Source organism: Monodelphis domestica, chromosome 1, assembly GCF_027887165.1.
Source record: "Monodelphis domestica isolate mMonDom1 chromosome 1, mMonDom1.pri, whole genome shotgun sequence".
Taxonomy (NCBI): Eukaryota; Metazoa; Chordata; class Mammalia; order Didelphimorphia; family Didelphidae; genus Monodelphis; species Monodelphis domestica.
This window is the reverse complement of record NC_077227.1, coordinates 152,099,460-152,123,564: the sequence shown is the minus strand read 5'-3', so window position 1 is coordinate 152,123,564 and position 24,105 is coordinate 152,099,460. Positions and strand designations below refer to the sequence as shown.

Sequence of the window (24,105 nt, the reverse complement as noted above, 5' to 3'; positions counted from 1 at the left end):
AGCAATTAATCCAGATCAACCAGAAAGGCTTAGAACAAGTATTTCTGTTAAGAATCTAAATTCATTCTTAGGTAACCCCACAAAACTCAGTCAACTGGAACACTCTCATTTCATGGACATGCCATTAAATACCAGTTCCGGCAATATTCCTTCATGCCTTGGTTCTCAATGCCATTCAAAGCATTAACTCCAACCAATAACTCGGAGGACCAAAGTACTATAATAGCTCAGTAACTTCTTTTGTAGTCCACGATCATGTGAAATGAGAACTGGGCATCAGTAAATAGTAAAATCATTTGTTTCTCCTTATGGTCTGAAAACCTTTCATTTAAAGTGAACAGGTACTGCAGGGGACAGAATGGTAGACTTGGACTCCAGAACATCTGAATTCAAATCCAGTTCCAGACAGTTACTAGCTGTATGACCCCGGGCTGACATCATGTTAAAATATATTTGCCTCAGATTCCTCTTCGGGAAAATAGGGATAAACATAGCACCTAACTCTTATGTGGTCACCTTTGTAAAGTATTATATCTAAATACTGTTGCTCACCATTATCACCAGTTAAAATAATATATTAACATTTATCTGACATTGTAATCCTGGCAAGCATGAAAAGTGATTCTGCAATCCATTTCTTTTTCAGTCTGAATGTCCTGAGCCCAATCAGAACCCTGTAAGTATAACACCTTTTTCCAGAGATCTCACAGGTTACAGCTGGAAGGAACCTCAAAAGCCAACTATTTCAACTCTCTCTCTTTTTACAGACGAGGAATCTAGGGGACAAGATGGCTAAGTTTCTTGCCCAAAGTAAATGTCAGGTGACATTTGATCCCAGATTCTTTGACATCAAAATCAGTTCAAGAGTTTGGAGTTAAACTACTATATCTAATGTAGAATTCTGGGTAAAAAAATATGGAAATTGATTTCTTTTTTAAGATTGAAACCTCTTCACCTACCAAGACTTAAATAGCTGGAAGCCACTGTTTTCATCACTTTACTTTATTTCTCTTCATTCATCTTCATTTATCAATATATCAATAATCATTCATCAAATAAGAAAAGTAATGAAATTTTAATTTTTTGAAAAAAATTCTTAATAAAAGAAAAAAGTAATCCATTTCTATCCTCTACCAAGATCTGATCTTTTCAATACTATAGAATGAGATCTGTATTGAGTGATGGCTCTCCTATACTACACTGCAGACATAGTTCACCTGTCTCTTGGCACTCCAAGGAAAGACTCACAGAAGAAATCAAGGTATTTGTCAAGAGCTGCCTTGATAAATCACAGACACAACCGTTATCTAAGTAACCACACTATGAAATCAGGAGCATTTCTATTCCTGGTCAACAATCTCTTGCATTGCCAAGCTTGGCTGATTAGTGCTTGTGTATCCCTCATTTTCTGAAACTGTCTCTGCTGCCCGAGCCTTACTTAGCACATGAAATCTGGTTTCCATAAACTGCCATCTGTTGCCTTCCTCTGGGATGCAGTGATTACCACCACCAGTATTGTCATTCACGGTGCATTAGAAAGAGCCTTCTGATCTATAACTGGTCCCATTGCTTTAGAATGAAAACCCAAAGCTGTCCTCCCTCTTACATCGAGCTCACACACTACTGCTCGCTCTCCTTCAAAACAAAAATAGGGACAAGTAGGTGGTTCATTGGATAGACAGCCAGGCAAGGAGGTATGAAGTTCTGTGTTCAACTCCAGTCTAAGACACTTGGTATGTGTGTGACCCTAGGCAAGTCACTTAACTCATATTGCCTCAACTTACCATTCTTCTGCCCTAAAAGAGATATCGATTCTAAGACAGAAAGTACATTTTTAATAAAAAAGAAAACAAAATGTTTCCATTGTCTATTTTGCTTTCCATTCCTTTGCAATTTTAGTTTGGGGGACTAGATCTTCTATGGTGTTGATGAAAGAAACAGCCAGACAGGCCAATATGGACTTGAACTTATTCTGCAACTTGTATGTGGACAAGCTCTCAGTACTCAAGAAAACTGTCTAAGCAAAGGCAAAGGGTCGCATAACCAGAAGGTATCAAAGATGGGACTTGAACCAAGATCTGTCTGATCCTGAGGAAGCTCTTCACCTACTATACCAACCCATTTGCTTTTTCTTTTTGCTATATCCTATAAACCAAGTCTCCTAAATCTTTCTCTCTCCCTTCCTGCCCCTCTTTTATGGCTCTGTCAAGTTCCACCTCCTCCATGAAGTCTCCTCCTATTTGTCTGTCTCACCTTGTTTACATCCTCCCTCTAAATATCCCACAGGATGGGTTCCTGTATCACAGAATGATTAGAGCTTGCTCATATTATAATCCCGAGTTGGATGCCTCAGTCTGGGCTCCCTCAATAATGCGGTGGGAAAAGTCTTAGAGGTTTTCTCATCACTTACAACATCTGTCCATGATTAGACATGTGGTAGTTGGAAGGGTCATCTGGTCCAAACTCTACTTTAAAAAGAATCCCATCTATAAAATAACAGACATATAATTTTATTTATATTTCATTTAAATTATATGAATCGTTAGTATTATATTTCATTTTGGTATTTATTCACTTAATATTAGTATTATATATGGATATTCCAGTCATGTAGGGGAAGCCAGAGAGCAGTGGATAGAGCTATGCTCTAAGCCAGAAAAACCTGAATTCCAAGTCCTAATTCAGACACATATTGACTGTATGATCCTGGATGACTCACTTAACTTCTTAGCAATCTAAGACTAAATTGAGGAAAATAAGAAGCAATTTAAGGCTTACCAAGTACTACACAAATGTTTTCTCCTTTGACCCGTATGGCAACCCTGGTTGACACTGGTGCTGTTATTATCCCCATTTTACAGACGAGGAAACTGAAGCAGAGGTCAAGTAAACTTGCTGCCAATTTCACTATTAGAAAGTATTTGAGTTTGTATTGGAATTCCTCTTCCTGATTCCGGGTCCAGCATTGGACGCACTAAGACACCTAGCTGCCACAGAGAATGGGCCAGGCTGCACTCTATCAATAAAACTACAAGTTCCATTCTTATAACCTGCTCATTGCTGCAGAGCTGAAAGGGACACTGGAAGCTGTCCAATCTAACGCTCTCATTTTATAGGGAAGGAAGAGAAGTCTAAGGACACGTAAACAAAATGTCTAAAGTCCCAAAGTAGTCAGTGATAAAGCTAGGTCTCCCACTAAGGCTCCCTCTTTCCACTATAAAGGGCTCTTTCTACTTCAACAGGGAAAAATATGATCTCAGCCTATTTTACATAAATATATAATATTTTATTTAAATATAATACAATACACATATTGCCATATCCAGGCCACCAGCAATAGCCTCCTTCCTTAGGTACAGATATTCAGGGGTTCCTAGGAAATAGACCCCATGGGATGAGAGCAGACACGCCAACATACCCCTGATGCTGTTTCCAGAGGGGAAGAAATTAGAAAAGTACAAGCCACTGACAACAGACGCAACTCAGGAGTTATGATCGCTGAGTCTTTCTAACCTAGTCATGCAGCAAACTTGACCCAATTCCTCTCTTACTCCATTCTCTCCTTCCAATGCTTAGTTGTCTTTAAAAATCATAGTTGGTCTACCAGGAATAACTCATCCATCATTAAAAGGAAAAAAAAAGGCTCTCTCTCTCTCTCTCTCTCTCTCTCTCTCTCTCTCTCTCTCTCTCTCCTTCTCTCTCTCTCTCTCTCTCTCTCTCTCTCTCTCTCTCTCTCTCTCTCCTTCTCTCTCTCTCTCTCTCTCTCCTTCTCTCTCTCTCTCTTTCTCTCTCTCTCTCTCTCTCCTCTCTCTCTCTCTCTCTCTCTCTCTCTCTCTCTCTCTCTCTCTCTCTCTCTCTCTCTCTCTCTCTCTCTCTCAAGTTTGAAAGGTGGAGACTATTGAAAGCTCAATTCTACTCTGATCAGGGTCATAGCTTTTGACCCACTGATTTCTGACCAGTTTGTTTCTCCTGAGGAAAGCTGGTATGAACCATCTAAATCAATCTTTTAAAAAGGCTGAAGTAGACATTAAAAAGCATTCATCAGAATTATTCTTCCTTTTTACACTTTCGCTAACAATTCCTGGCTAGAACCCATTAAGAGATGTACTTCCTTACTTTTTTTTTGCATAATAGATTCCTAACAAGTCAACATTCCCCATGCCACTCTTGAGCAAAAAGCAGAACACTTAACTAATATGCTATTTGCCAGTGATTTTCAATGCATATGTTTCATCTTAGAAAGAATTAGATCACATTCAAATTGCTTTTCAGTACTCTTAACTCTAGGATACTAGAACTTTACTGTATGCAGAAGGAATTGTTCAATTCAGCACTTTGCATTTTCAAATGTGCTTAGGGAGGATTTTCATTCTGTGGATGAACAAAACAGGTCAATAAAAGAAAAGAAAAACCTAGAATTACCATGTTGACAAATGAAATATCTGCTTACTTTCTTGGCATTCAACTGTAATATGTCAGAATAGAATATTTTATATAGTTGTATATCCCACATTAACAAGAATGAGTCCATATTTATTAGGCACTTACAAATAATTCCTTGTAAAGCAGACGTCCATATCTCTCATCCATCAAATGCAGAATAAACAAATTCATAGTACAATAATGTAATGCCACATTACTAACCTATATTAATTGATGAAAATAGAGAAGCATGGGAAGAATGTAAACTGATGCAAAAAAGAGAACAATATACCCAATAACTAAAAGAACGTTTCCATGGAAAGAGCAAGAAAGATCATAAAATAATTGAAAATTGTATGTTGTAGAAATACAATAAAAGAAGAACTACAACACCTAAGTTTCCCTTATTTCTTCGTAAGGAGAGACAGAATGATGTAGAACAAAATATGTGAAACAGACTTTTTTGATATGAATTTTGAATTTTTTTCTCCCTTTTTCATATTTTCTAAATATGAGAGACTCTTAAGGAAGGGATAAATTGGGAAATTAAGTGATGTAAAAAGAAAAAAAAACTTCAATGAAAATTTAAAAGAAAGTTCCCTTCCTCCAAGGATTGAAAATTATAGTATAACATAATACAACTAATTATGGTACATGGTTCATGGTAACTAGATGTGGTATAGTGGCCAGTACTCTGGACCTGGAGTAAGGAAAGCATGAGTTCAAATCTGGTCCCATACACTTACCAGTTATGGGGCCTTAGACAAGTCATTTAACCTAAAATGTGATAATTTTTATAAAGCTTTTAGCCCATTTGTAAAGCATTTAGTAGGTGCTATATAAATGCTAGAAGGTGGTGGTGGTGGTGGTAGTAGTAGTAGTAGTAGTAGTAGTAGTAGTAGTAGTAGTAGTAGTAGTAGTAGTAGTGCTAGTACTAGTAACAGCAGCAAATGTTTTCCTGCCTTTGTCAACTTCAATGCACTAGTATGCTATATACAGAAAGAAAAATCAGGCAACAAATGAAACAAAAAAAGCTAGGAAATTATAAAGAACAAATTTGTCCCTGAAGAAAACATAAACAAGAAGTTGTCTATCTGCCCCTCTTTTGCAGAGGCTGGGGTCCAAGGGTAGAAAATTGTTTGCATACATTCAAACATTAAGATTTTTTCTCCCTAGTGTTGCTCAATGATCATTTCTTCTCTCTTCCTCTTTCTTTTTAGGAATTCTTTGTCATAAGAGATGGTTCTTTAGGAGAGAATCAGAGATGAAGAAATACAGGGAGAAATTTAGATGATGTCAAATCAGATGACGTTGCATAAAGTCCATGTTTTAAAACAAGCTTTTTGCAAAAGTACAACTTAACATATAATTCCTTTTTTCTCTTCTTTGAATCTGGGATTTGTGTATATAAGTTTATAATAAAAAACAAAAAATTATATTTTATGTATTCCAAACAATAAGGCATCTGTTATCCTGAGTTCTTATTCTGCCACCAATCCATCTTATTTTCGCTTAATAAATGTTTTTAACTAATTTATGAGAAGATAGGGTAATCTCCCATCATCCCCTTCAGTCATTTTGCAAATACACGTGTACTCTTATATTTGAAACTCAAGGCCCCTCAGTTGCCATACATCTCCACTTGGAAAAATCATCATGTGTTTGGTAACTAGGGAAATTCCTAGACACTTGTAATATTCTTGTTTTAGATCAAACAAGTTGCTTCATAATCACAGGATCAAAGATTTAGAGTTGGAAGAACCTTAGAATTAATCTCACCCATACCCAAATTTTGCAGAAGATGAAACAAAGAAGAGTGACATTATTTGTCCATAATCACAAAGATAGTGAACTTTGAAGGATAGATCTAAAGGCACTTCTTGAATCCAAATCTGGTTGTCTTTTCATCCCCAAAATTAATATCTTTACTTCCAACCATTTCTCATTTTTAATCACAAATGCTTAAATAGGATCATTTGGACAGCTTAATCACATGTAGCATTTTCTCACTTTAATCTTTTTTTTCTAATTTTATGTAGTTAACCTTTGCTCTAATATTTGATGCCTTGTTTTGTAAGCAGCTGATTCTAAAAGGATTCACACTATTAACCAAGTTTTCTTTTCATTAATTGAGAGTCACATTTTTTATGATATTTGATAAATGTCATGAGATAATATCTGTAAAAGGCACTTTAGCAGAGTGCCTAGTACATAGTAGAAATAAATGAATATTCTCTTCCTCTTCCCTCTTGCTGTATTTCATGCTTTTGTATTCTCATATTAAAGAAACCATACATTATGTATGGTCAGAATTTTCTGAAGGATAGTCTAACATCATTTGCCTATTTATGGCCCATGGAGCCCAATGTCAAATAGTTTGCACGTTTTCTTGCATCCTTCTTGCATTCTTCATCCTGTAGAAGTCAGCAGATATTAAAGTATAAGTTGATATTGTTTAGAGAATATTGTCGGGTTTTTCATGAGATGTTTCTACTTCATCCTCTTAAACAGATGGTGGTACATGAACAGCAACTGACTAAGAAGAGCGTGTTACAAGTTTTAAAGAACCATACATCTGTCAGGAATCATTATTATTGCTATTAATCTTATGGTGATTAGGTTGCTTATATTTATTACAGGCAAAACAAAATGACCCAGGGTGTCAGGAAATCATGTTTCATGTTGCCTTTTGGCACAAGATAAAAGTAGCTCCTCTAATTCCCTTAATTGCCTCTCTGAGGATAGTCTGTAAGCTGTTCTTCCATTTAGTTACCACTTAAAAAAAATCCTCATGGCATCATTAATAGTAAGAATGTTAATATGAATGTGGTTAGATTCCTCTGGTTACAAATCAACTCGTTGATCATTGAAAATAATGTCACATTTTAAGAAGCCAATGGCAAAACTCATGTTTTTAGATAGTGCACAAAGTACGTACCTTTTCTCTAGTGGTTTGATTTTCATTAACCTGTCATTGTTCTAGACAAATAGAAGGGGTCCCAAGTGGCACATTTTGAATTGCATAATTCTGCTGGCCACAAATATATCACCTAATGGTCTGATGAAAACATGGGAATACATTAGAATGTGCAACTTCTGTAGTTCAAAGAATTTTTCTATTAAAATTATCTTACTGATCCTTACACCTGTAGTCTGGGGAACTACTTCAAAAGGAATGATGATGGCCAAGTTCACAATTTCATTATCTTCGGTTGCAGGGAAAAGGGAGAAATAGCTAATAGGCTATCTGACAAACAAAAATGGTACTATCTTAAATGGATTCTTTTCATGATACAAATTATTATTATTGAAGCATGGATATCTTGTCAGTTCTGACCTTGTCTTGTGTCCTCTGATTTTTAATCTCATCTTCTCCCAAGCCTCTCTTCCAACCTCTGGTTACCTTATTCACTGATTGTACTTTCTGCTTCTTTTGGAACCAATGCCATCTCTTTGAGATCAGAAATAATTTCATTCTTTGTATCTGTACCACCAAATCCTAGTACTATTCCTATCACAAAGTAGATTCTTAAGAACCGTTTGTTAATTGATTGTTTTACCCAATTAACAATAGCAGAGAGATCAGACCTAGATAGTTTCTTACAAAATATAAACTTACTGATAGCAATCTAGATACATGAGTAATTTAATATCAAAATATATTCATTTCAACTAACAGTACAAGAAGGACAAGAGAATTCATTCCTACTGATTAGTTCCCCATAATCCTTTCAAAACTAAATCTAAACTAGATCTTTCTTGTGTTCATCCACAATTTATTAGAGTAGGTAAGAATATGATGGTTGTTGATCTGGCTTCGACAAATCAATTAATGTGACGACTACCAAATCAATCCACTTATTTGCACTTTTAATCCTGATACCTCTTGTCTAACTCATTTTTTCCTGTCACTGATACCCCTCTGTGGCATGCATTGATCAAGATAAAATAATCAGTAGGGAAGGTAAGAAGTTCCTTTTTGGTTCTATTTAACACAATATTTTAAAGTGGCATCGCTAGTAATCCTTTAATAAGTAAATTTAATTGCAAATGTTAATTTCTGTACTTTTTTTTAATATATTTTATTTGATCATTTCCAAGCATTATTCGTTAAAGACATAGATCATTTTCTTTTCCTCCCCCCCACCCCTCATAGCCGACGCGTAAGTCCACTGGGCATTAGATGTTTTCTTGATTTGAACCCATTGCTTTGTTGATAGTATTTGCATTAGAGTGTTCATTTAGAGTCTCTCCTCTGTCATGTCCCCTCAACCTCTGTATTCAGGCAGTTGCTTTTTCTCGGTGTTTCCACTCCCATAGTTTATCCTTTGCTTATGAATGGTGTTTTTTTTCTCCTGGATCCCTGCAAGTTGTTCAGGGACATTACACCGCCACTATTGGAGAAGTCCATTACGTTCGATTATACCACAGTGTATTAGTCTCTGTGTACAATGTTCTCCTGGTTCTGCTCCTCTCGCTCTGCATCACTTCCTGGAGGTTGTTCCAGTCTCCATGGAACTTCTCCACTTTATTATTCCTTTTAGCACAATAGTATTCCATCACCAACATATACCACAATTTGCTCAGCCATTCCCCAATTGATGGGCATCCCCTCGTTTTCCAGTTTTGGGCCACCACAAAGAGCGCAGCTATGAATATTTTTGTACAAGTCTTTGTGTCCATTATCTCTTTGGGGTACAGACCCAGCAGTGCTATGGCTGGGTCAAAGGGTAGATATTCTTTTGTCGCCCTTTGGGCATAGTTCCAAATTGCCCTCCAGAATGGCTGGATCAATTCACAACTCCACCAGCAATGAATTAATGTCCCTACTTTGCCACATCCCCTCCAGCATTCATTACTTTCCTTTGCTGTCATGTTAGCCAATCTGCTAGGTGTGAGGTGATACCTCAGAGTTGTTTTGATTTGCATCTCTCTGATTATAAGAGATGTAGAACACTTCTTCATGTGCTTGTTAATAGTTTTGATTTCTTTATCTGAGAACTGCCTATCCATTTCCCTTGCCCATTTATCAATTGGAGAATGGCTTGATTTTTTGTACAATTGATTTAGCTCATTATAAATATGAGTAATTAAACCTTTGTCAGAGGTTTCTATGAAGATTTTTTCCCAATTTGTTGTTTCCCTTCTGATTTTAGTTATATTGGTTTTGTTTGTACAAAAGCTTTTTAGTTTGATGTAGTCAAAATTATTTATTTTACATTTTGTGATTCTTTCTATATCTTGCTTGGTTTTAAAGCCTTTCCCCTCTCAAAGGTCTGACATGTATACTATTCTGTGTTTACCCAATTTACTTATGGTTTCCTTCTTTATGTTTAAGTCACTCACCCATTTTGAATTTATCTTGGTGTAGGGTGTGAGGTGTTGATCTATTCCTAGTCTCTCCCACACTGTCTTCCAATTTTCCCAGCAGTTTTTATCGAATAGTGGATTTTTGTCCCAAAAGCTGGGATCTTTGGGTTTATCGTATACTGTCTTGCTGAGGTCGCTTTCCCCCAGTCTATTCCACTGATCTTCCTTTCTGTTTCTTAGCCAGTACCAAATTAATTTCTGTACTTTTAAACAGGCTCTGCCAAAAAGCTCATGGTTAAAATTGATAGAGATTGAATCACATGGAAATAAAACAATAGACACGCTTGTCTAAAGAATATGATTTCTACCAACAAGAGACTATCCCATCTTTCCTGTTGTTTATTATTTTTATTTTTCAAGTAGTGTATTTTTAAAAAATTAATCTGTTCCTGCATTCTTCTCCCTCTCTCATACTGAACTGAAAAACACCACCAAAAATAAATCCAACAACTATCTACAGATTCAGACTAAAAAAAAAATACACACACACACACACACATACACATCACATCATCTTTGCCATGTCTGAAAATATATGTCTAATTCTGCATTTGAAGTTATCACCTCTCTGTCAGGAAATGAGTAGTATGTTTCATTTTCATTAATTTGGAATTAAGATTTATCAAGGCTTGATCAGAATGCAAAAAAAAAATGTTTTAACAGACCTAGGTGAGAAGAAAACATAAAAGGAGAGAAAGGTTGCAATCAGCACAAGGACATGCTTGTTGGAGTGTGTCCACAACAACTATGAAATCATGGATCCTTGAAGAATACCAGTTTAGTCAGTGTTACATGAAGAAATCTCTTAAGCACCAGTTGAACCATTTTCCTGAAATTATCTAACAAAATGGATGCCTGTAGGTATATTTCATGTTCCAAGGTATTTAAGAGACATCTTAACTCCAAATGCAGTTACTAAAACTTTTAACACTTAAGTGAATAAGAATATAAAATAAATGCATGTGGTGCTGAGAAAAAAAAAATCTGTGAGACTCTCAAATCTTTTTGTAGTAAACCCCAGGCTTCCAACTAAAGAGTGTTCCCCATCCAATATGATTTGGAATTAAATTTACCTACATGATTCCTTTATTAACTTTAACTATTCTTTTATCTAAGGAGGAATAAAATACTTCTTTAAAAGTTTCCATTTTTCTTTGCAGTATTCCCTGCCACACATTAATCATTAAAATATAAATCTTCTACATTTCAATTTAATGCTAGCTCAACTTAGAAAACAAACGATTTGCTAGAACAAATACCAAAGCCAGTTCTGATATGTTCAAGTGAGGCAGAATGAGTAAGAGGGAAAATTATTTAATTTGGGGGTCCAAAAGAGAATTGTGACTCTTAGAGAAACATATCAAAGTACAAAGAGGAAAACTTTTACCTACTTTTAACAGAGAAATATTATTGTGAATACAATGTCATAAAAGCCTGTTTAAAGATGAACTACCATGAAATGTTGGGCATCAATCATTTCCTAGAATAATAAAAAATTTCTCATTTTACTTAACAAAAAATAGCTAAGCAAACTTGAGAGCTAAAACATAAAATTCCTGAAGAAAGTCTCACTATGTATATGTATCCAAGGTCACACAACAAGTAAGGGTTTAAGGTAAGTCCGGGACTTCCTGAGCCCCATTCCAAAACCTTTGTCCTTACACTAGCTTATATTTCTAGACTATAGTTTCACATGGAAATTTTCTTGTTAATTATTTTTGGTGTAAATGTCTCATCTAGCCAACTTCATGATAAACTGGAAAGCAAGAACTCTGCACTAGACATCCTTGTTTTTCCCAGAGCATCCTGCCAAGAGAAAATACCAATTATATCTTTCTTGACAAAAACAGAAGACATTAAGAGCTGAAGACTATCGGTTAGAATGATCAAAGGAAGGTATGTGGAAAGGAGGGTACTGCATTGGGTGAGCCTCCTGGTTAAGGAGACTGAGTAGTTTGAAGGACATGCTACGTAAGACAGCCCAAGAAAATGTTCTGACCGCTCAGATGAGGAAAAACAAGAGGTGAATTTCACAAAAGTAAATATCGGTCCAGTGGGAGAGACCCAATAAAAGATGGTCAAGTTCATAGTAAGGTATGTTCACAGGCCTGCAATTTCAAGTGCTGGTCCCAAGTTAAGGAGGAATTTTAGGTAATATGGTAATAGATCATGAAGAAAGTACACACAAATGCCTTAGAGAGAATGAAACTGACCCCGTGGTCTCCAAGGTCTTCAAAAGGATAAGAAGGAATTTGGCGGCACCTGATGTGCCACATTCCACAGCTGCTACTCGTTATAGACTATAAGACATGGAGTGGTCAAGTTCAAAAACAAAAAAATCAAATCAAATCAAAGTGAAGCACAGGACAGCACACCCAGAGGCCAGCTGAGAAAGATCTTGCTAAATTCAAGGAAAAGCATTCCCTGACTTTACTGTTGCAAACTGATCAGCATCCCCAGCCTTAGACATAACTTTAGCCCCATTACTTTCTCCCAATGATTTAATGTAATAAAAAAGGGATCGGAGGGGGCAGCTGGGTAGCTTAGTGGATGGAGAGTCAGGCCCAGAGACGGGAGGTGCTGGGTTCAAATCTGGCCTCAGACACTTCCCAGCTATGTGACCCTGGGCAAGTCACTTGACCCCCATTGCCTAGCCCTTACCACTCTTCTGCCTTGGAACCAATACATAGTATTGATTCCAAGACGGAAGGTAAGGGTTTAAAAAAAAAAAGGATTGGATTTCGAGTCAGGAAGACCAAATTTTGAATCTTACATCAGACACTTATAAACTACATGACTCTAAGGCATGTCATTTAAACTCTCTACCGCAGAATCCTGAGTTGAACTCAATGACAGCTAGCATTTCTTCCAACTGCAAATTTATAATTCTATGATTCCTCCCTGAAATTCACTGGTTTTCATCCCTTTCCTTTCCTGCTTAACACCAGCCCTTAAAAAACGTCTCTGGGGCAACACTGGACAAAGCACCAGAACTAGAATCAAGAGGACCTGGTTTCAAACCTAGCCTAAGATATTGCCTAACAGTGTGACCTTGGGCAAGGCATTTGCCTAGTCCTTATAATTATTCTGGCTTAAAACTGATAGCTAGTATTGATTCTAACCTAAAATGCATTAAAAAAAACCATCTTTTTTCAACTGAGTTCATCTAAGTGGTGTGAGTCCCAAGTGAGATCAAGGCTAACAAAATGGATGATAAATTAAGGAAAGGAATAATAAAGAAAAGAGACATCATAGAATAATGGAATTGTCAATAGCTTCGGAACCAGATAACTGGGATTTTACCTCATGGGGATACTTTCTGACTACATGTCCTTGGACAAGTCATCTTTTTTTTCCCTGAGCCTCATTTTCCTAATGCATAAAAAGATGGTCTTGGACTAGAAGATGCTTTAAGACTCTTCTGGCTCCAAATGTTTAAGCTGTGGGACTAAAAGCTCTTATAATTACATTTTAAGATAAACTAATCTTTAAAGCACAAAAGAAAACACAAAGCTACGGAGATCTGAAAGTTCCAAAATACCCAGGTCTCTGTTCCTCCCTTTCTCTCAACATCAGCTCCTAGAAGCTCCTAGAAGAATGCAGCTGTCGGTTCCGTGCAAAGGTAGGAGGAGAGATGGCAGGGGAATGCTCAGATTCTGCTGCCAAGATTGCAAGAGAAGAATGTGTTTCTGGCACCTCAAGTCAGAATGCTGAGCGTGTTTTCCTACAAAAATACTGTAATGACTGGCGATAAGATTCTACAGTACCACACTCCAGAATTATTATGGGTCAAATAGACTTTTGGGAACCGTCTGCCAGCAAAGATGGTGACAGATGGTTGCTGTCAACAGTGAAAATTCATTCAGAGGAACAAAGAGATCAGAAAGACACTGGACTGCCCACTGCACTGAATGATTTAAAATGCACATACATAGACCCCTGGGGATGGGTTCAAACATGTTTGGACATCCAGATTCTTCATAGCTTGCCTAATCTTGGACTATGCATCCTGTTTGCCCCTGACCTGTTCTGGATTCTGGACATGCTTCCTGTCTCTGGCCTCTGTTTTCTTAGTATTTCATAATAACTGACACTTTTGCTCCTAACAACAACCCTCCTCCTGCTTCTGGCCTCTCACTCACTGATTTGAGATTCTTCTTTGCTAATAAGCTTTATTAAACCAGTCTGGCCTGTTGGTATCACAATTCACAGACAGGGTATATGTAAAGGAGTTGGCCTGGGAACATAACTGCACAACAGAACCTTTTAAAGGGGAAAATGTTGATACCTTTTGGAATATAATGCACCTGTAATGGGTTGGGGTAAAGGGAGGTAGAAAGGAAGAAAGATTTTATGATCATGGCAAATCCTGTTAGGAGCTTTTTATTTTAAAAGAGCATCCAGAGGGGGCAGCTGGGTAGCTCAGTGGATTGAAAGCCAGGCCTAGAGATGGAAGGTCCTAGGTTCAAATCTGGCCTCAGATACTTCCCAGCTGTGTGACCCTGGGTAAGTTACTTGACCCCATTGCCTAGCCCTTACCACTCTTCTGCCTTGAAGCCAATATACAATATTGACTCCAAGATGGAAGGTAAGGGTTTAAAAAAAAAAAAAGAGCATCCAGAAATTCAAAAAGGTTCAGGGAAAAGCTGATCCAGAGAAATGAACATTAAAATTTCAGGGAAAAGATTTATGAGAAAAGGTTAAAAGAACTGAACAGAAACAACAAAAAATCTGAGTAATGGGTTTATCACTATTTCATCAAACATCTATGATATAATATGAAAGTTAGGATTTATATAGTGCTTTAAAGTTTGTAAAGTGTTTTATAATAATGACTCATTTGGTTCTCATGATCAGTAGATGCTATTAATAATCCCATTTATTAAATGAGGAAATTAAAACTGAGAAGTTAAGTGAATTTATCCACAGTCAGACAATTAATAATTATAAGAGGAAATATTTGAACTGAGGCCATCCAACTACAAATCCAGTGTACCAACCACTGACCTAGCTGCTTGAGCTTTCACAGATGTAAGGTTACACTCTAATAGAGTAGACTTCTTTCTAAAATAGGAAATGTGGTTATGCAGTAGTGTACAATTAAGATAAAATTAGATTACCTAGACACAGCACACAGGCAGAGAGAGAGAGACAGAGAGAGACAGAGAGACAGAGAGAGAGAGAGAGAGAGAGAGAGAGAGAGAGAGAGAGAGAGAGAGAGAGAGAGAGAGAGAGAGAGAGAGAGAGAGAGAGAGAGGCGGGGGTGGTCTTATTCTTCAGAAATGTTCAGAATGCCTCCTTCCCTGAAATAACTAAGAGAGGGAAGAAGGAAGGGAGGAAGGAAAGGAGAGAAGGAAGGAGAGAGGAAGAGAGGAGGGGAGTGAAGGGGAGAGAAGGGGAGGGAAGGGGAGGGGAGGGGAGGGGGGGAGGGGAGGAGGGGAGAGGAGGGTAGGGGAGGGGAGGAGGGGAGGGGAGGAGGGGAGAGGAGGGGAGGGGAGGGAAGAGGGGGGAGGAGGGGAGGGAGTGGAGGGGAGGGGAGGGAGGAGGGGAGGGGAGGAGGGGGGAGGAGGGGAGGGGAGGAGGGGGGAGGAGGGGAGGGAAGGGGAAGAGGGGAGGGGAGAGGAGGGGAGGGGAGGGGAGGGTAGGGGGGGAGGGGAGGAGGGGAGAGGAGGGTAGGGGAGGGGAGGAGGGGAGGGAGGGGAGGGGAGGGGAGGGAGGAGGGGAGGGGAGGAGGGGAGGGGAGGAGGGGAGAGGAGGGGAGGGGAGTGGAGGGGAGGGGAGGGGAGGGGAGGGAGGAGGGGAGGGGAGGAGGGGGAGGAGGGGAGGGGAGGGGAGGAGGGGGGAGGAGGGAGGGGAGGAGGGGGGAGGAGGGGAGGGAGGAGGGGGGAGGAGGGGAGGGGAGGGGAAGAGGGGAGGGGAGGGGAAGAGGGGAGGGGAAGAGGGGAGGGGAGGGAGGGAAGAGGGGGGAGGAGGGGAGGGGAGGGGAGGGGAAGAGGGGAGGGGAGGAGGGGAGAGGAGGGGACGGGAGGGGAGGAGGGAAGAGGAGGGGAGGGGAGGGGACAATTAACTAGTGAAATACATTTTTTGAAAAAAGATAATTCTGATATTTAGATTTATTACATTACTGTTACTATTAAGAATAAATATTTTTTCTTATAATCGGAGAGATGCAAATCAAAACAACTCTGAGGTATCACACCTCACACCTAGCAGATTGGCTAACATGACAGCAAAAGAAAGTAATGAATGCTGGAGAGGATGTGGCCAAGTTGGGACATTAATGCATTGCTGGTGGAGTTGTAAATTGATCCAACCATTCTGGAGGGCAATTTGGAACTATGCCCAAAGGGTGATAAAAGACTGCCTGCCCTTTGATCCAGCCATAGCACTGCTGGGTCTGTACCCCAAAGAGATAATAAGGAAAAAGACCTGTACAAGAATATTCATAGCTGCACTCTTTGTGGTGGCCAAAAATTGGAAAACAAGGGGATGCCCATCAGTTGGGGAATGGCTGAACAAATTGTGGTATATGTTGGTGATGGAGTACTATTGTGCTAAAAGGAATAATAAACTGAAGGAATTCCATGGAGACTGGAACAACCTCCAGGAAGTGATGCAGAGCGAGAGGAGCAGAACCAGGAGAACATTGTACACAGAGACTGAGACACTGTGGTACAATCGAAGGTAATGGACTTCTCCATTAGTGTCATTGTAGTGATCCTGAATAACCTGGAGGGATCTATGAGAAAGAACACTATCCACATTCAGAGGAAAAACTGTGGGAGTAGAAACACCTAAGAAAAACAACTGCTTGATCACATGGGTCAATGGGCCTATGACTGGGTATATAGATTCTAAATGAACATCCTAATGCAAATAACAACAACATGGAAATGGGTTTTGATCAAGGACACATGTAAAACACAGTGGAATTGTAGGTCAACTACAGGAAGTTGTGGGGGAAGTGAGGGAAAGAATATGATTATTATCTTCTAAATTGACTTATTAAAAAAAAAGTTTCCCAACCAAAAAATATTTTTGCTGTACTTTAAAGTTTACAGAATTATTCTTGGAATTTTTGTCTAAGTCAATCAATAAAGTATTTATTTATTTTTAAAGATATTTTATTTTCCCAATTACATGTAATAACAATTTCCACATACATTTACCAAAATTATAAGATCCAAATGATCTTCCTCTCTCCTTTTCCTCCCTCTCAGAGATGGTAAGCAATTTGATCTCCATTATACATTGTAATATCATGCAAAACATACTTCAATATTGGTCATTCCAACAGGTATTTATTAAGCATCTACTGTGTGCCAAGTACTGTGCTATGCTTTGGAAATAAAAAAAAACAATAACAACAAAATGCAAAAGCCCCCAAGGAACTTAGTCTAATAACGGATAAAATACAAAAACAACTATGTATAGAAATAATCAACAGAGGAAAAACATTAGCACTAAGTGGCATCAGGAAAGGCTTTTTGTGAAGCTGGCATATTGGTTGGGCCTCAAAGCAGGGCAGGGAAGCAAAGAGATTGAAATGAGGACGGAGAGAATTCCATCAGTGAAAATATTCACATTTGGGAGATGAAAATGCAGAGTTTCTCATAGAAGAAACAGCAAAGAGCCTTGTATAATTGGATTAGAGAAGACAAGGAGAGGACTAAGAGGTAAGAAGCCCGGAAAAGATAGGAGGCATTTATTTTACAAAGAGCTCTGAATGTGAAATGGAGGATTTTATACATGGCCCTGGCCGGGAAAGTGAGTCACTAAAAGTTACTCAATAGAGGGGTATGGGTGGAGAGGGTGACAGGGTCAGATTTTCATTTCAGGAAAACCAATTTGACAACTGAAAGGTGGATAGACTGTAGATGGGGGAGACTTGAAAAAGGCTTCCCAACCAGCAGTCCACTGCAATAATGAAGCCCTGCACTAAGGTGGTGGCACCCAAAGGGACGAACTCAACTTAATTTACCAAAGAGGCACCATGATCCAGGAAAAAAAAAATCTAGTCAGGGAGCCAATACTGAGATCAACAAGTCTGAATCGGTTATTTTAGAGGTAACAAAACTGAAATCCAAAGAGGAAAAGGGTCCTGTCCAAGGCCCAGTGGCTAAGAAAAGGCAGGGCTGGAATGGGAAGAACTTCGGTCTCCTGATTCCCAGGCGGATGCTTTTTCCATAACACAATCTGCATCCCCAACTCAATCAAGAGTCAGAAAAACATCACTACTCTAAATGCACTGTCTCCACAAATGGCATTAGTGTAGACCCTGGGCGACCCCCGGAGGCAGAGACTGATGGATGGCTGCTAACCGATAAATTACAAAACCAGAAAAAGCCCACCTGAGCCCAAGCACTAGGGTCAGTTTCCTCAACCTCTACATCAAGGATGATATCTAACCCTGGGTGACAGTTTCTGCAACGTCTATGTCAAGAATGACATCTCACTTTATACTTCAACAAAATATACTATGGAACTCTAAACTGGTACAGGAACACACTCTTTACTCCTAGTGGCTCTCTGGAAAATGATCTGCAGAATGCCAAGTGATATTCAAGGTCCATAAGCAATTAGACTGGTGAAAAGAGACCATTTCTGACTAGAGTGGGTTGGTAAGGAAAACCACAGTAAATTTTCACAAACAAAAACAGTGGAGTTTGGGCAATTAGGCGGCTTGGTGGATAGAAAGTCGGGACTGGAATAAGGAGAACTTGGGTTCAAATCTGGCCTCCAAAACTTCTTATCTGTGTGACCCTAGGCAAGTCACTTAACCCCAACTGCCTGGCTCTTAGTGCTCCTCTACTTTGGAACCCATAGATTCTAAGATGGAAGGTAAGGGTTTAAAAAAGTGGGATTTTTGTTTGTTTTTAATCATTCTTAAAGGATGGATAGGATTTTAGCAGACAGAGAGGCGGTCAGAGGAAAGACATTTCAGGCACATGAAAGCAAGAGAAAAGGCAAAGAAAGGTGGTGCCATTTGAGATGGAGCATACCTGAAGGATCATAGTCTGAGCTAAGTTCAGAAAGGTGGTGTAGTGTCAGATTACAGAAGATCCCATACAAGGTAGGCAATAGGGACATGATCAGATCAGTAAATAGGGATGATTAATCTGGCAGAAGAATAAAGGCAGGATTAGAGGGAAAAGAGCCAAGCTCTCTCCATGGTTCTACTTCTCACACTGGAATACAACAGAAGGCAGCATTCATTTCTTCTCTTCCCCAAGACTTTTTTTGCAGAACACTTCCCCAAAATCTTTTTTAAAATTAAATTTGTTTGTTACATTAAAGTTTCCAGGTATTTCCCCCCTTCCTTCCCCTCCCTCCATTAGAGAAGGTATCGTTTCATAAAAAAAGATATATGTATATTTAACTATGTCTTATTTGCATCTATTTACAAATTCTTTTTCTAGAGGAAGGCACAGGCAAGGTTTTCAAATAATGTTTCTGTTTTTGTGTAGGATGTTCTCTTGGTTCTGCTCATTTTCATAATTCCCCTAAGTTTTTTTTAAAGAATCACATAAGTGTAGCTTGAAGGTACTTTGAGATGATTTAGTAAAATGTTTCATTTTACAGATGAGGAGTGGCCCACTAGAAATGATTCAGGGTGGTAAATTGTCCTTATAAAAGGAACCTTATTCAGACTTTTCTAAAGAATTATTCTCATTCTTCCTAATTGTACTACCATCAATTTTCATCATTGCGCATGTTCCCACTCCTGCTGGAAAGGGTCTCAGCAAATTAAGAAATAAAAAATGCAGTCAGAATTTACAAGAGTTAGGAAGCGCTACTGATAACTTAATAGTCAAGGTTTCCCCCCTCCCATCTCACTTTTCCAGGGTTTTTTCCCTACTCTGTAGTCACAAAGTCTACATTCCAGCCCAACTAAATTACTGACTTTTGGTAGCCTGGAGCTAACAAGACAGGTTGGAAGTAGGAGTGGTTGTGTCTTCTTAGAGTAGAAGGCATCATTAGTATTACCTCCATTTTATAGGGAGGAAGGGCCAAGGAGTTGGAATTCATGTAAGTGATTTGTGTAAGTGATTCAGGAAGAATTGGGTCAGTGCAGAACTTAGAAAGAGACAGAAGACGGTGGCTGAGGAATGAGAAATTCCTTTTTAAAAAAGAACAAATATAGAGAATGTAGAGTAGAAAGAATGAGTCTGAATAGGAAAGAGAAGAAGTTAATTTGAGTTACTAGTAGAGTGTATGAAGGAATGCTAGGAAATTTGGTATTAGTGGAAGAACCAGGAGGCCAAGATGCTTAGAAAATAGTGTGTGAAAGAGGGTAAGTTTATTAGCCTAGAAGAGTAGCTGGGGTCAGTTTGTAAATAAGGGGCTTTAAATGCTAACTAAATAGAGCAATTGATATTTTTTTCTCTAGAAAGAATAAGAAGGCACTGGAGCATTTTATTGATGTGGTCAAAACACTTCAGAAATATCTATTTGGCTGCCATATCTGGGTAAAGGCTGAGATCAGCAGCCCTGGTGGTCTTGAAGACTTCCCTTGGTGTGACCATGCCTAGTGAGGTACTGTGTCCTCAGGATGCCTCTAAGGATGTGCCTTAAACACTTATGGGAGCCAAGCTGAGAAATTTGGTCTAATTATGTATTTCATAAATTATCTGAGGGGCAGCTCGGTGGTACAATGAATAGAGCACTAGGCTTGGGATCTTCCTGAGTTCAAATCCCATCTTAAGACACTTACTAGCTGGGTAACCCTGGGTGAGTCACTTCATCCTGTTTTCTTCAATTTCCTCATCTATAAAATGAGAGGGAGAAGGAAATGGTAAACCACTCCAGTATTATTTACAAGAAAACCTCAAAGTCTGACACAACTGAAAACTATTGAACAACAAAAACAAAATATCTGAAGGACAAGTTTCTGAGCTACCTACCTATGGTCTGTGTTTGGGAATAAGTGATTCTTCATTTTAGGTAGCAAATATGTAATAAGTCCCTAAAATCTGCATCCCTGTAGCCTGCAGCCTCCATGTATTCAGGGAGACTGCCATGGAGTCTCCACTCCAAGAACGGCAAATGAAATACTCCTTATCTTTATTTACATCTTTTTCTTGCTTCAAGATCTGTGTTCCTTCTTCCCTACAGATTACAGTAAACTCTGCATTCTCAAATTTCTGTAAAGCAAGTATTCTTAACCTACGATCCATGGATCACCAAAGAACCTGTGGATAGATTTCAGGGTATCCACAAACTTGAATGGGGAAAAATTACATCTTTATTTGCATTTACCTTTGGTTTTCTTTATAATCTACTCTATTTTGCTTTATATACTTAAAATTTTTTTTTCTGAAAAGGGAGCCATAGGATTCTCCAGACTATCAAAGGGGTCCATGACATAGAAAAAGTTAAGAACCACTCTCGACATAAAATATTTTGCCTGGATCTCTTCCTTGCCTTAACAAAAATGTGGGTATTTCTGGTTTTTATATTATATTAATTTCCAAATATATTCCACTTGTCATCTTTCACTTAACTTCCCTTAAAACAGTGGCTCTCAAAGTGTCATCCAGGGCCTGCTAGACTCTTTCAGGGAGTCTATATGTGAAGCTAAAACTATTTTCATATTTATACTAAGAAATTTTATTTTTCATATGATATAGATAGATCAATCTCACATAAACAAAAGCCGGAAATTCAACAAATTTTAAGAGTATGAAGGGCCAAAATAAGGACCAAAAATTTCAGAATCTCTGCCTTATAAGAAAGATTTTTTTTATTTTAGTAAAATTAACCAATACAATGATTATAACTAACATTTCTTTGATCCTTCTAGAAAAGGAAGGAGTTTAAGTTTTCTCAACTTTTCTCAAGTAGAAGTGAAGCTTAGCTACTAAAAATACATAGAGTTCAGATTCATTTTAATTTTCTTTCAGTTTATATAGTTATAGTTATTATGGATAGCTTTCCTCATTCTCCTTCCTTCATTTTGTATTCATTTATATAGGTGTTGCCATGTTTTCCTGAATTTTTCATAATCGTTATTTCTTATAGCCAAGTAGGTACACAGTAGGGGATTAATGCATTTGTTCAATTAAATAACAATTGCTCACATTTCTCTACTTGATGGATTTCAAAGCAGTTTCTTCACAACTGTGCAATGCAAAAATGATCACCATTTACAGGTGAGGAAACTAAAAGTAATCAGAGAAATTAAATGATTCGCCTACCATGAAATTGGCAGAGTTGGACTCCAAGATCAGCTTTTTTTTTTTTAACTATCCTGCCTACAGCACTTAGCTATTTTCAGCAATCTTTCTTAGTAACATTATTGGATAAAATGAGAAGTTAGGATGAAGACAAGTTGGGGTAGGGGATGTGTTTTCCTACATATATAAATATACATTTATTCCAACTATGATTCAATAATGATAATAACTGACATTTATATATGACTTTAAAGTTGGCAAAGGTAATTACGTACATTTTTACATATAGGCCTTACAATAACTCTCTGATATAGATATAGTTATTGTGCTCCTCATGTTACACACTTTAAAATGGAAACTCGAAGAGATCCATGATCACAAAATCATGAAAAGACAGATGTAGGAAGTTTTAATTCAAAATCCAACACTTATCCATTATGTCATGCACTAGCTCTCTCTCTGTCTCTGTCTGTCTGTCTGTCTGTCTGTCTGTCTGTCTGTCTGTCTGTCTGTCTGTCTCGTATTCATTTGTTTCGGTTACATAAACTTTTCATGGCTCCATTTGGGGTTTTCTTGTCAAGAACACTGGATTGGTTTGTTATTTCCTTCTCCAACTCATTTAACTGTTGAGGAAACTGAAGTAAGCAGGGTTAAATGACTTTTCCTGGATTCCACAATTACTAAATATCCATGGTCAAATTTGAATTCCGGTCTTTCTGACTTCCTGACTTTAGACCCAACACTCTCTCCACAAAACCACTTAGCTTTCCCACAGATTCTCTATCAGAAATCCGAGATAAATTCTATAATGCCATAAACTCACCATTTCCTTTGAATTAATTTTTTTTTAATTTGAAAAAAATTCATTTAAATGAAAAATTAATAGAAATGAAAGAAATAGCAGGAAGTGACATTTACCCAATTTAAAAAAAAGTCAGGATCTAAAACAAGGAAAAGAGAATCATTCGAAATAGAAGACACAAGAAAGAAAAGGAATATTTTAATGCCCTATTTGTCATCTACCAGAGAACCTCTGGAACCCCATTTTCATTTATAGCAGGAGTGTCTAATTTTCTCTATGTCCCTATGGCAGACTGTAAATCTATAATGTTTTAAATTACTAAAATAAAATACCTTCTTTTAAAAACCAAGGAAACCAATTACATAGAAATAAAATTTGAATTGTATTTTTTAAAAAGTTATCAAAATATTAAGAAAACTAAGCTATTGGACTTCATGTTGAGGACTCCTGATTTTGATGGACAGGCACACTTTAGTTTTCTGTATAAGCTTTTTCTAAAATATTTCAAAGGTAGAACTAAAGATCCTGTAAAAATCATAAAAAGGCCAAATGATAGACTCTTCTTGTTTTATTTAAAATGAAATCTAGAGTTACCTAGGACCTGAAAGCATTTTTTTGCCTTCTTTAAATTCTTTGAAAGTAAGATTGGCTGGCTTTACCCATGTGTGGTCACGCTTGGGCAGGCCTCTGAAATCTGTCTTACCTCAAAGGTATGTCACCCTGGCATCAAAGTTGTGTACCTTTCCCTCTATTGACAAAAAGTAAGTTTGACTGATTCACAGGAGTGATGGGCAATACACTCTAGTCATGCTTTACTGCCCCCATGAGAAGCCATGTGCTGGAAATGATCCAAGTGTCAGATTTATCCACAGGTCTGTCATCTGGCCCCTAGTGCTCAACTCCTAAAAGATGCCAAAGGAATAACAATAAACTAAGTCCATTTAGATAATTACGCTTCCAAGTAGCAGTTTATTGTGGCTTTTGTTTTGTTTTGTTTTTTCTAGACAGAATACATGGTTTGGCTGGTATGGGGAGCTCCGGGTAAAGAACTTCCCTCTAACAATGCAGCCTGAAACAATTGTGCATCTTATGATCTCTGAGAGTTAACTGGAGCTACGAGAAGTTGAATGATTTACCAGTGTCACAGACCTAATATATGTGTCAAAAGAGTAACATAAACCCAGATCTTACTGACCTTGAGATGAGCTAAACCACCTAGTCCCTCTAGTAGTTGCTAATGAAGTATTAAATAATCACCACCAATATTGACTGTAGCTCAATGGTGACTTAGGCACAGCATGATATTCTTTATAATCTGAATTGCTCATATTGGAT

At 38.1% G+C, this 24,105-nt stretch overlaps 1 protein-coding gene across 14 annotated transcripts in view; it reads right to left on the bottom strand.

The window, feature by feature from the left end:
• TLN2 (talin 2) overlaps nucleotides 1-24,105 on the bottom strand; it is a 596,702-nt gene that overhangs the window by 360,349 nt on the left and 212,248 nt on the right. For 2 of the 14 annotated variants that reach the window (XM_056808054.1, XM_056808064.1), the window contains one exon: nucleotides 20,507-20,560. The exons of the other annotated variants lie outside the window; for them this stretch is intronic. The gene's annotated coding sequence lies outside the window, so the exon portion shown is untranslated. The remainder of the gene's footprint in view (nucleotides 1-20,506; nucleotides 20,561-24,105) is intronic. 14 annotated transcript variants of the gene reach the window in all.